This window comes from Lontra canadensis, unplaced genomic scaffold (assembly GCF_010015895.1).
Source record: "Lontra canadensis isolate GAN:19392208 unplaced genomic scaffold, GSC_riverotter_1.0 scaffold37, whole genome shotgun sequence".
Lineage (NCBI taxonomy): Eukaryota > Metazoa > Chordata > Mammalia > Carnivora > Mustelidae > Lontra > Lontra canadensis.
In genome coordinates this window covers 16,658,205-16,671,306 of record NW_022631031.1, presented here as the reverse complement: position 1 = coordinate 16,671,306, position 13,102 = coordinate 16,658,205, and the positions used below count along the sequence as shown (strand labels likewise).

Below are 13,102 nucleotides of genomic sequence, written 5' to 3'. Positions count from 1 at the left end.
CAACTCCCAACTAGATTAAAATGAACTCCTACACTAGAAGGAAAGGTGTGCTCATCTCTAAGCATAATAATTATTTCTCTCAATATCTGTTGTCTTGACTAATATGTCTGACTTGCAACAAAAGATTTACAAGACATACAAAGAAGGAGGGCAAAACACAGTTTAAAATGACAAAGGAGTTAACAGAACCAGACTCAGATATGACCTACATGTCGAGAACTATCAGATGGGGAATTTAAAATAGCTATGGTTAGTATGTTAAAGGCTCTAGTGGAAGAGGTAGACAATATGAGTGGTCAGAGAGACATGGAAACTAAGAAGAACAATTCTGTAACAGATGAAGAATACCTTCAACAGATCAACAAAGTAGATTTGATATGGTTGAGGAAAGAGCCAGTGAGCTTGAAAATGTAGATCAATAGAGATTTCCCAGAAACACAAAGGGGAAAAAAAGAGAAGAATGCCAAAAAAAAAAAAAAAAAGCCCAAAAAACAAATAGAGCACCCAAAAGTTATTGGACATCAAATGATATAGCATATGCATAAATGGAATTCAGGAGAAAAATATTTGAAGAAATTAAGACTTTTCCCCAAACCCAGCACCTATGAACGACATATTCAAACTTCATGAAGAAAGCCAAAGACAGGAAACCTTAAAGGCAGCCAGAGGAAAAAATGGCATCACATAAGTGTATCAGGATAATTACAATGGACTTCTCAGTAGAAATCATGCAAACAAGAAGACAGCAGAATGGTATCTGTAAAGTGCTGAAAAGGAAAAAAAAAAAAACTGACTTAAAAATATATTTCAAAGGTGAAGTGCAGATACCTTTCTCAGACAAAATTTCAAATAAACTTTTTAAGTGAAAAAAGTCTCAGACAAACAAAACTTAAGGTAACTCATTACCATAGATCTGCTCTATAAGAAATGGTAAAGGAATCTCTTGGGTAGAAGAAACATGATATGATCAAAAACTTGGATTTATACAAAGAATGAAGAATGAAGGCAAAATGGAAAATATATTTTTATTTCTTATTGCTTTAAAAGCTATTTAAAGCAAAAATTTAATTCTGTGTTTATCCTATTAATAAAAGTAAAATACGAGATAACCGTGGTACAAGGAATGGGAGAATTTGGGAATATACTGTTACATTGTGTATGAAGTGGTATAATATTCAAAGATAGACTCATTAACCATTAAACCAAATGTTAAAGGGGCGCCTGGGTGGTTCAATCAATTAGGTGTCTGATTCTTGATTTTGGTTCAGGTCATGACCTCAGGGTCATTAGATAGAGCCCCACATAGGGTTCTGCATTGGGTGTGGAGCCTATTTTAGATCCTCTCTCCACCCCTTTCTCTGACCCTCCCCCTCCTCTAAAAAAAAAAAAATGTTAAAGAGGAGGTATCTAGCCTCTGTGCAAAAGACACTGAGGCCAGCTCCTGGCTCACCACTGCTCCTTTTTCGGGAGGAACATGTTGGTCAAGAAATCGTACCGCAACCACAGGGCAGTCATGGTTTTGTGGTTTTGTTTTGTTTTGTTTTTATTTAAGATAGAGTAACAGCAAGAGAGCGAGTGAGAGAGAGAAAGCATGAGCAGAGGGGAGGAAACAGAGTGGGGGAGACTGAGGGAGAAGCAGCCTCTCCCAGCAGGGAGCCTGATGCGGGACTCCATCCCAAAACCCTGGGATCAGGACTGGAGCAGAAGGCAGCCACTCATCCAACTGAGCCACGCAGGTGCCCAGGCAGTCATGGTTTGAAGGATACTGGAAAGACGTGTGGAACCAGAGGTGGTGGTTCACTGAGTTAGAATCGCCCGTAACCATCCGCGATATAAAATCCCTGGAGATGTGTGCTGATTTGACCAGAGGTGCAAAGGAAAGAACCTTAAAGTGAAAGAACTGGTTGGATGCCTACCAAGACTGGGAATCACTGTGAGAAAACCTCTGGCGAAGGACCTAAGATATGGCAGCATTTCCAGATGAAAATCTTTGACTTGTACAGTCCTTCTGAAACTGTAAAGTGCATTACTTCTGCCTGCATTGAGCCAGGAGTAAAGATGGAAGTCACTAGTGCAGATGCTTTAATCAACTATTTTCATAAATTAATTATCCATTGTTAAAAAGAGAGGTATAATAAGAGATAAAATGGAATGATACAAATGCCTAATAACTTAGAGAAGGCAGAAAATGAACCAAAGGAAAAAAGAAAAAAAATAGAGCAAATAAAAAACAGCTAGCAAAATAGTAGCTTTTAATCCAATCATAACTATAAGCACTTTAAGTAGATCAGTTAAAAGGCAAGGATTGTTAAGTTGGATACAGAGACAAGACTCAGTTATATGTTGCCTATAGGAGACTCATTTTAAATATAGACGTCGATAGGTTAAAAGTAAAAGCATGTACCCATGCATGGTGTCACCTATCTTTCCCACAAAAGAACCACAGCTGGAGTTGCTATATTAAATTCAGTCAAAGCGTACTTCAGAATAAGAAATATTATCAAACTTAAAGTAGAACATTACATAATGATAAAGGGGTAAGTTCTCCAAGTGCACCTAAAAGTCCTAAAGGTATACCTACCTAACAGCAGCCCTTCCCAGTACTTGAAGCAAAATCTGATGAGTCTGAGAGGACAAATAGACAAACCCACAATCATCACTGGTGACTCCAACATTCTTTTATACTAATAGATAGAAAAAATAATTTAAAAAAATCAATGAGGATATAAATGATCTGAACAACACTATCAATCTTGACCTAATTGGCATTTATCACTTCACCAAAGAAGTTAAGAATACATGTTCTTGTTATGTGCACATGGAACATTCACCAACATAGGCCATATTCTGGGTCACAAAACAAATGATCAAATTTAAAAGAACAGATATGATCCCAAATATACGTTCTCAGATCAATACAGAATTATATTAGAAATCAATAAAGAGAAGATATCTGGAAGATCTCCAGATATTTGGAAATTAAACAATGTATTTCTAAATAAGCCATGAAGCTGAAAGAAGTCTCAGGGGAATTTTAAAATATTTTGAATGCTCAACAATAAGAAAGTGAGCAACCCGATTAAAACAGGGTAAATGATCTTAATAGAAACCTCACCAAAGAAATATCCTGATGCAAATAAACAGATGAAAAGATTCTCAATATCATTTGTCATTGGAAATTTTCACATTAAAGCAACATGGAGATACCACTACACACCTATTAGGGTGGCTAAAATAAAAAATAATAATATGAAACCTGACAATGTTAATTTCTGGCAAGGATGTAGAACAACAGGAACTCTCATTGCTTGTGGAAATGAAAAATAATACAGCTACTTTAAAAGAGAGTTTGGAGACTTCTTAAAAAACTATACAACTCTTACCAGAGTTCCCAAATCATACTCCTAAGTATTTATCTAGCTGATCTTAAAACATGTCCACATAAAAGTTTACAAATGAATGTTTGTAGCAGCTTTACTTATAATTGCCCCAAACAGAAATCAGCCAAAATGTCTTTTATTAGGTAAGTAGATAAACAAATTTTGGTACATCCATAAAATTGAATATTGACAGCAGTAAAAATAAGTTAACTATCAAGCCACACACACACACACACACACACACACACACAAAGCTTAAATAGATACTGGTAAGTGAAAGAAGCCAGTTTGAAAAGGGTATATAGTGTATGATTACAGCTATATGACATTCTGGAAAAGTCAAAACTATAAAAACAATAGAATAATTAGTGTTTACCAGGAGTTCAGGGTAAGGAGAGAGGAATGAATGGGTGAAGTGTTTTTAGGGCAACAAAATTACTCTTCATTCCACTGTGGATCTTGTAGTAGATACAAGACATTATGCATCTGTCAAATGCATCATACTTTCAGCACAAAAAGTGAAGTTAAATGTATGCAAAGTTATAAAAAGTCTTACAGGAGGTTATGGGAACCCAGGATGGAATGCAGAATGTGACAAGACAAGCCAGCTGTATGACAGATGTATGAAGGGGGAAAGGTGTGTAGGGGGAAAAGATACTGAACTATATAATTTTGGAAATGAGTGATATCTGTAGGACTGTACTCTTATTGATAAAATTTTGACCATAAGGGTATGGTTTAATAATTCTGATACCACCATAATGTATACTGAAATTGAACAACTAAGTTAATGGATAGCAGTGGTGGGAGATAGGTTTTTCACTGCTGACAGGTAAGTTTAGGGGGATAGATTGAAGTGATCTGTGGGATATAGATTAGAGTTGGAGATATCAGTATGAACTTATGTTAGCTTAGCGTACATATGGATGGTTACATATAGAAATACACACACAGGTTAGGATACACTTTTATATTTTTTTATTTATGGCACTATAAGATGCTCAAGACTCATCTGTATTTCCTGCCCAATCATAGAATCAGCCATTTCTCTAAGGATCCCTGTTCCTTTTATTGGAGAATGACTTTACAAACCCAGACTTTGTTGCTACCTGGGTTGCTGTTACATCAGGCCCTCAGCTAAGAGAAAAAGAAAAAATTAATATATTTATTATTATATATAAAATATACTTATTATTTATTTTTATATATAAAATTATATATTATTATATTATTATTTATTTATTATTACTTATTATTATATATAAAATTATATATTATTATTATATATAAAAAATATATTAAAAATATATTTAAAAAACCCAGGTCTGGGTTTGTAAAATCATTCTCCAATAAAAGGAACAGGGATCCTAAGAGAAATGGCTGATTCTATGATTGGGCAGGAAATACAGATGAGTCTTGAACATCTTATAGTGCCATAAATAAAAAAATATAAAACCAACAATGATGGGATATATGAAAGAGACATAAAAGTCAACTGAAAGAGATCCAAGTGGGCAAAGCAGTTTAGCCAACAGAATAAATTATACTGGATTATAACTCAAAACATAAAATAAATATTCATGAGTCACACTGATAAATTAATGAGTAGATAAATGAATAAATAAATAGAGAAGAATAGTCAAGGCCTCATACAGAAGAATTCCAAATAATTTGTGTAGATATTCCATTCTCAAGGAGATAGCACATAACTTTCCACTTCCCAACTGTGGGCCTTATAAATGTAGTGAATTTCTTCCAAAATGTACAGTATAGGAGAGGGAAGAAAAAGAGTAATTTTTCTATGGAGACACATGACAAACACCACCTCAACCAGGTGATCAAGATTAATATCAACAGGGTTAGGTCATGTTGACAATATATACCCTTGATAAGATACAGTGAAAATTTTACTTTGGCCTGTGTTTTTCCTCCCCCAAACATATAATGCCAGAGAAGAACATTGGACAAATACCAACTAAGGGGCATTCTATAAAATATCTGCTTAGCAATCCTTTAAACTGTCAAGGTTGTCAAAAACCTAGTCTAGGGAACTCTCAAGGCCAAAAAGAACCTAGGTGCTATTTCTAAGTGTAATATGGTATACATATTGGGATTCTAAAACAAAAAAAGAACACTGCTTAGGAACTAGAAAATCTGAATAAAGTATGGAGTTTAGTTAATAATTATGTATCAATATTTGTTCATTAATTATAACAAATGTAACACACTAATACAAGATATTCATCACATAGGTAACTAGGGGTGGGATATATGAAAACTGTTTGCATTATTTTTATCATTTTCTATAAACTTAAAACAATTCAAAATAATTTATTTTAAAAATTTATTTGGAACTGAATGATAATGAAAATACAACATAACAAAATCTGTGGGATGCCTCCTAAAGCAGCACTTAGAGGGAATTTTATAAAATTAAATACTTAGTTTGGAATAGAAGAAATATCTCCAATCAACAACCTGAGATTCTGGCATAAGAAATTAGAGAAAAACAAATTAAGCCCGCAAACTAAGGGAATAAGGAAATTAGAGGAGAAGTCAATTACATTGGAAACAGAAAAAGATAAAGAAAATCAATGGAGCTTAATACTGATCCACTTAGAAGATCCTAAAACTGATATCCTTCTAGACAAGCTGATCAAGAATAAAAGAAGCCAGAAATTACCAATATCACGATGAAAATGAGAGAGATTGCTAATGGTCCCACAGACATTAAAATATAATAAGTCATATATAAACAACTTTAAGTTTATAAATTTAACAATTTAGATGTAATTGACCAATTCCTTGAAGACACCAACTATTAAACTCACTCAAGGAGCACAGATAACCTGAATAATCTTGTATCTATGAAAGAAATTGAATATGTAGCTAAAAACCTCCCCAAAAAGTAAACTCCAGGCCCATATGGTTTCCCTGGCAAATTCTACCAAATATTCAAGGAAGAAATAATACCAAGTCCTCAGAATTTCTTCCAGGAAATAGAAGGACACTTACTAATTAATTCTACAAGGCCAGCATTACTCTAATACCAAAGCTAAAGAAAAAAATTACAGAGCAGTATCTCATTAATATAGATCAGAATTTCTCAATAGAATATTTTTAAATTGCATCCAGCAATATATAAAAAGTGTAATGTATCATGATCAAATGAGGTTCATCCCAAGAATGCAAGGCTGGTTTAACATGTGATAATCAATTAGTATAATTTGATGCATTCACAGACGGTATAGGAAAACACCATATGACCATCTCAATAGATGCAGCAAAAGTATCTAATAAATTACTAAATTCTTTCATGATAAGAACATTTAGCAAACTGGGAATAGAAAGGAATTTCCTTGACCTAATAAAGGGCATCTACAAAATAAAACCAAAAACAAACAAACAAACAAAAAACCCAACCCCCCCCCAAAAAAAAATCTAGCTGTTTATATGATATGGAATGAGGAGAAATTTAATTTTTCCCTTAAGATCAAGAAAAGCAATATGTCTTATCACTCCTATTCAACATTGTTTGGAAGACCTAACCAAGTACAATAAGGTAAGAAAAAGATAAATAGTAGATACAGGTTAGAAAAGAAAAAACTGTCTCATTTCATAGACAATGTGAGTGTCTATGTAGAAAACCCAAGAATCTATAAAAAAAATTCCTGGAACTAATAACAAATGTTAGGAAGTTTGCAAGATAAATACTCAATATAAAACAGTAAGTTGTATTCCTGTTTATTAAAAATAAAAAAGAGGTGAAACTATTGATTCACCTATTCAGCTGTTGATTTACATAACAACATGGAGGACACTTACTTGAATTTTTTTTTATCATTTTTTTAATTTATTTTCAGCATAACAGTATTCATTGTTTTTGTACCACACCCAGTGCTCCATGCAGTCCGTGCCCTCTCTAATACCCACCACCTGGTTCCCCCAACCTCCCACCCGCCCACCTCTTCAGACTCTTCAGATTGTTTTTCAGAGTCCATAGTCTCTCATTGTTCACCTCCCCTTCCAATTTCCCCCAACTCCCTTCTCCTAACTCCCCATGTCCTCCATGCTATTTGTTATGCTCCACAAATAAGTGAAACCATATGATAATTGACTCTCTCTGCTTGACTTATTTCACTCAGCATAATCTCTTCCAGCCCCGTCCATGTTGCTACAAAAGTTGGGTATTCATCCTTTCTGATGGAGGCATAATACTCCATAGTGTATATGGACCACATCTTCCTTATCCATTCGTCCGTTGAAGGGCATCTTGGTTCTTTCCACAGTTTGGCAACCGTGGCCATTGCTGCTATAAACATTGGGGTACAGATGGCCCTTCTTTTCACTACATCTGTATCTTTGGGGTAAATACCCAGTAGCGCAATTGCAGGGTCATAGGGAAGTTCTATTTTTAATTTCTTGAGGATTCTCCACACTGTTCTCCAAAAGGCTGCACCAACTTGCATTCCCACCAACAGTGTAAGAGGGTTCCCCTTTCTCCACATCCCCTCCAACACATGTTGTTTCCTATCTTGCTAATTTTGGCCATTCTAACTGGTGTAAGGTGGTATCTCAATGTGGTTTTAATTTGAATCTCCCTGATGGCTAGTGATGATGAACATTTTTGTATGTCTTCCTTGGAGAAGTGTCTGTTCATATCTTCTGCCCATTTTTTGATTTGATTATCTGTTTTGTGTGTGTTGAGTTTGGGGAGTTCTTTATAGATCCTAGATATCAATCTTTTGTCTGTACTGTCATTTGCAAATATCTTCTCCCATTCCGTGGGTTGCTTCTTTGTTTTCTTGACTGTTTCCTTTGCTGTGCAGAAGCTTTTGATTTTGATGAAGTCCCAAAAGTTTATTTTGGCTTTTGTTTCCTTTGATATATACAGAACATTCCACCCTAAAACAACAGAATACCCATTCTTCTCAAGTGCACATGGAACCTTCTCAAGAATAGACCACATACTGGGTCACAAATCAGGACTCAACCGATACCAAAAGACTGAGATTATTCCCTGCATATTCTCAGATCACAATGCTTTGAAAATGGAGCTCAATCACAAGGAAAAGTTCAGAAGGAACTCAAACACCTGGAAGCTAAAGACCACCTTGCTTAAGAATGCTTGGATCAACCAGGAGATCAAAGAAGAACTGAAACAATTCATGGAAACCAATGAGAATGAAGACACTTCAGTCTAAAACCTATGGGATACAGCAAAGGTGGTCCTAAGGGGGAAATACATAGCCATCGAAGCCTCCCTCAAAAAAATTGAAAAATCCAGAACACAGCAGCTGTCTCTACACATTAAAGAACTGGAGAATCAACAACAAATCAAACCAACTCCACACATAAGAAGGGAAATAATCAAGATTAGAGCTGAGATCAATGAGGTAGAAACCAGAGATACAGTAGAACTTACTTGCATTTTGTGAAGTGAGAAAAGCCAGACCCAAAAGGCTATTTCATGATTACAAATACATGACACTCTGGGAAAAGGAAAAGTATCAGAATTAAACCCAGATCAGTGGCTGTCATAGCTTGAGGAGGGAGTAGGGGTTCGCTACAAAGTGTAAAAAAAAATTTAACTAGGATGTTGGGGATCCCAGAATGGGATGAAGACTGAAATTATAACTCTATTACAGACGTGTTATGTGTGACATAATCTCACTGGAGGCGGTAGGGAAGAGGGAACAGACCTAAATTACTTTGGAAGCAAGGTTTGACTCCATATTCTAAGGATAAAGACAGTAAAGAACTGTCACAGAAATTATATTCCAGTTGGTAAATTAGAGTTTCATGGGGTAGAATTTCTGGAACTACCTTACATGTACATGAGGGTTCATCAAATAAGTCAATTGACTGTATGTAATGGGAACCAGGTTTCTTACTGTCAAAGAAAGAAGTTAAAAATAAACAGAGCTGAAGAGGCTAACTTTGTTCCCCGAAAGGACCTAGAAACAGTGACACCCAGGTAGCCAGGGGCACATCCAGTGTACAGATCTAGGTTTCTAAATACCACTCCACAAAGGCAAAAAACAAAGGCAAACAACAACAACAACAAAACAAATGAGGTGGAAAAATGACTGTTTCCAGGCCTGTATTATAAGGTTGATGATATGATGTAATGAGAAGGGTATTGACTTCTGTGATATTCTTCCCCCAAATCCATCTTCACTGCCCAATCATGAGAAAACATCAGGCCAGCACAGCTTGAGAGTCAGTCTGCTAAAATCCCTGACCAACGCACTGCCAAAGTATCAAGGTCATGAAAGAAAAGGGAAAGATGAGGGGTGCCTGCGTGGCTCAGTGTGTTAAACCTCTGCCTTCGGCTCAGGTCATGATCTCAGGGTCCTGGGATTGAGCCCCTCGTCAAGTTCTCTCTCTCTACCTGCCTCTCTGCTTACTTTTGATCTCTGTCAAATAAATAAATAAAATATTAAAAAAAAAAAAAGGGAAAGATGCAAACAGTCACAGACTAAGGAGAGATGAATAAACACAGCTTGCTCAACGGGCACCTGGATGGCTCAGTTAGTTAAACGTCAGACTCAATTTTGGCTCAGGTCATGGTCTCAGGCTCATGATCTCAGGGTGGTGAGTTGGAGCCCGAGTTCAGGCTCCCTGCTCAGCAGGGAGTCTGCTTCTCTCCTCCCTCCAGCCCCTTCCTTCAAATTGCTCTACTGGGATGGATCTTAAAATAGAAAAGGGACCTTAGTAGAAAAACTGATGAAATGTTTTAACAAATATTCTATACATTCATAAAATGCTAACCTTAGGGGAAGCTGGGTGAGGAATATGCAGAAACATTCTGTACTATTTTGCAGCCTTTCTATAAAACTAAAATTATTTAAAAGTAAAAAATAAAATGAAAAGCCTGTTGTAAAATGTTTTGATATAACATGTGAAGCTATTTGATAGTTCTTTAAGCTAAACAGTGAAACTTACAAATTAATATAGCCACAGGCATTTTTCTAAGAACACTAGAGTGATAAAATAATTCTGATTTGATATCCTGTATGTTACATGGACATGTAGTTTTAGCCATCCCACAATTGTTTAATTAATATCTATTCTTTTTATTCCTTCTAATAATGCAGTCTCTCAGGTTGCACTGTCCAGTAAAACTTTGCGGGGATGGAAATGTTTTCTATCTGTGCTGTCCAGTATGTTAGCTGCTAGCCACATACAGCTCTTGAACACTTGAAATGTGGCTGGTGTGGCTGAGGAGCTGAAATTTTGATGTAATTTAACTTTAAGTAGCTACATATTGCTAGTGAACATCCTATTGAACGACGCAGCTCTAGATAACAAGCCTCTCAAGACAACAATTTGTCTTACTCAGTTTTTATCCCTCATTGTCCAAGCAGGACTGGAGATGATGTAGTAACTAAAACTGACGTCGCCAGTTTTGGGAGGTTCTGGTCTAGTGCATGGTGATTTTCAGCCTGGATGCACGTGAGAGTCATGTGGAGGGGACTTTTGTGGAGGGGTTTAATTTTGTGATCTGCACACAGACAATGAAGTCAGAATCAGCTGGGGAGGTGGGGGGGTGCAGTCAAGAGTAGCAAGGAGATGTCCAGAAATAAGTATTATCTTAAAAGATGTCGGGTAGTTCTAATACAGCCAGGGTTGAGAAATTCTGTTTTCAATAAAGGAAGAATATATAACACAATAACATAAAATGGATTTAGATTCCTTACCTTCTGCAATGTTCAAGCTTTCTCACATTATCTAATAGAAATGCAAAGTAAATTATATTTCATGCATATGATTTAAACAAGTAAATGTGAAGTAGTGCTTTAGGCTGTTGTGACTTATGAAAAAATTATGTCTCACTGGTTTAGGCAATATATACATAAAATTATATGTATAAAATCAAGGAGAATAAGATACCTTGAACATAGATCTCTGCAGTTCAGAAAGGCCAAAAGATAAATCACAAATTACAGATTTCACTCTTTGTTGTAGTAGAAAGTGGTTAAAGAGAATCATTGCTCAAATTTTTTTTTTCTGGTCTATACAGTGCCTAGAGATTAAGTAGATTTATTACCTGGGCTCTAAATGGTGAATGAGTGTATGAAATGAAAGGTTAGCACCAAGCTAGGGTAAAAGCTAGGGAGGTGACCACCATTATGCTCTCACTCCCTTTGGATTTCTTCTTTCACATTCCTGAATCTTTGCATTTAATTTGGTGTGTAGGTTGGAAGATTATGTTTAAGCCATTAAGGGAATTTTAACTGGAGAAAGGTGAGAGCTGAGGGGTAATTGTTACTAGATGACAGTATAAGGTGCTATCAAACATTCAACTTCAACTTGGATAATCATTTATCTTCTCTGCATCTAGAATGTCAGCCATAATCATAATCAATTATGTGTTCCTTTCCTGTTGACTTCCCCCCCACCTTTTTTTTTCTAATAGAGTGACTGGGGTTTTTTGGGGGGGCACTGGGAGGCATAAAAACCCCATTAGTCACAGAGAATTATTTGTTGTATAGAATTACTTATGACTGATGGTGAACTGTTTTTATGGGCCATTTACTAAGACTTGGAAATGATTTACCTAGTGTGGTGGGAAGAACATGCAGTACTTGCTCTACTGGATGGATCTAGAAATACCCGTCAGAAGCCCGTGAGCTCTGGACTCTTGGTTTCAGCTCATACCCTGATCTCAAGGTCATGGGCTTCATGCTCAGCATCGTCTGCTTCAGATTCTCTCTCTCCCTCTTTCTCTGTCCTCCCCTCCACTCAGCTTGGTCTCTCTCAAATAAATAAATAATCTTTTAAAAAATAGTAACATAATTAATTACATCTGCTTAATCTTTACAACAGCGTTATCCCTATTTTCCAGATGAGGCGACTGAGCCTGAGAGAGATGATAACCAGGACACACACCTAGCTCATGTGACACCCAGGGCATTCTCTTGCTTGGCTCCAAGCTGCCCACAGATCCCAATAACCACCTCTTAGGACGGAATTCAATACCCACAACTAGGTCCCAGCTTTATCTCATTGTCACTATGCTCTAAGCTTCAGCCACACTCAGGGTTGTCCCCTAAGTAGTCCGTATTCTTCCTGCACCCTCCCTTTCCACATGCTGTTCCTGCAGCCCTGTTCTTTCCCTTTCCATCTGGTAAGCTTCGGCTCCTGCTTCGTGGTCTGCCTCTGAGTCCTTCTCTGCTTACAGGTCCTTCCTGTAGGACCTCCGGTTTTCATAGCCTGTTGAACAGACCTGTAGCTGTAAGAGTTTTCACACTCTTTGGAAATTAGTCATTCATCTGTCTCTTTTGCTATACTATGATTATCCCTCAACTGCCAGTGGGGAGAAGAATTTTTGCCACCTCGTTGGTGTTTAATAATGATGTGTGTGTTTAATTGAAGTTTCTATTAAGATTAAATAATTTTTTTAAGATTTTATTTATTTATTTGACAAAGATCACAAGTAGGCAGAGAAGCAGGCAGAGAGAGAGAGAGAGAGAGAGAGAGAGGAGGAGGAAGCAGGCTCCCAGCTGAGCAGGGAGCCTGATGCGGACTTCGATCCCAGGACCCTGGGATCATGACCTGAGCCGAAGGCAGAGGCTTTAACCCACTAAGCCACCCAGGCGCCCCAAGATTAAATAATTAAGATAATTTTAGATTCACATGTAGTGACCCTTCTACAGGTTGCCCATTTTTCTCCTATGGTAACATTCTGTAAAACTGTAGAATAATATCAAAACCAG

The 13,102-nt window shown here is 36.7% G+C and overlaps 1 pseudogene; it reads left to right on the top strand.

Annotated features, from left to right (window-relative positions):
• Window positions 1-246: 246 nt before the first annotated feature.
• On the top strand, window positions 247-2,121 carry LOC116874537 (annotated as a pseudogene).
• Window positions 2,122-13,102: the final 10,981 nt, after the last annotated feature.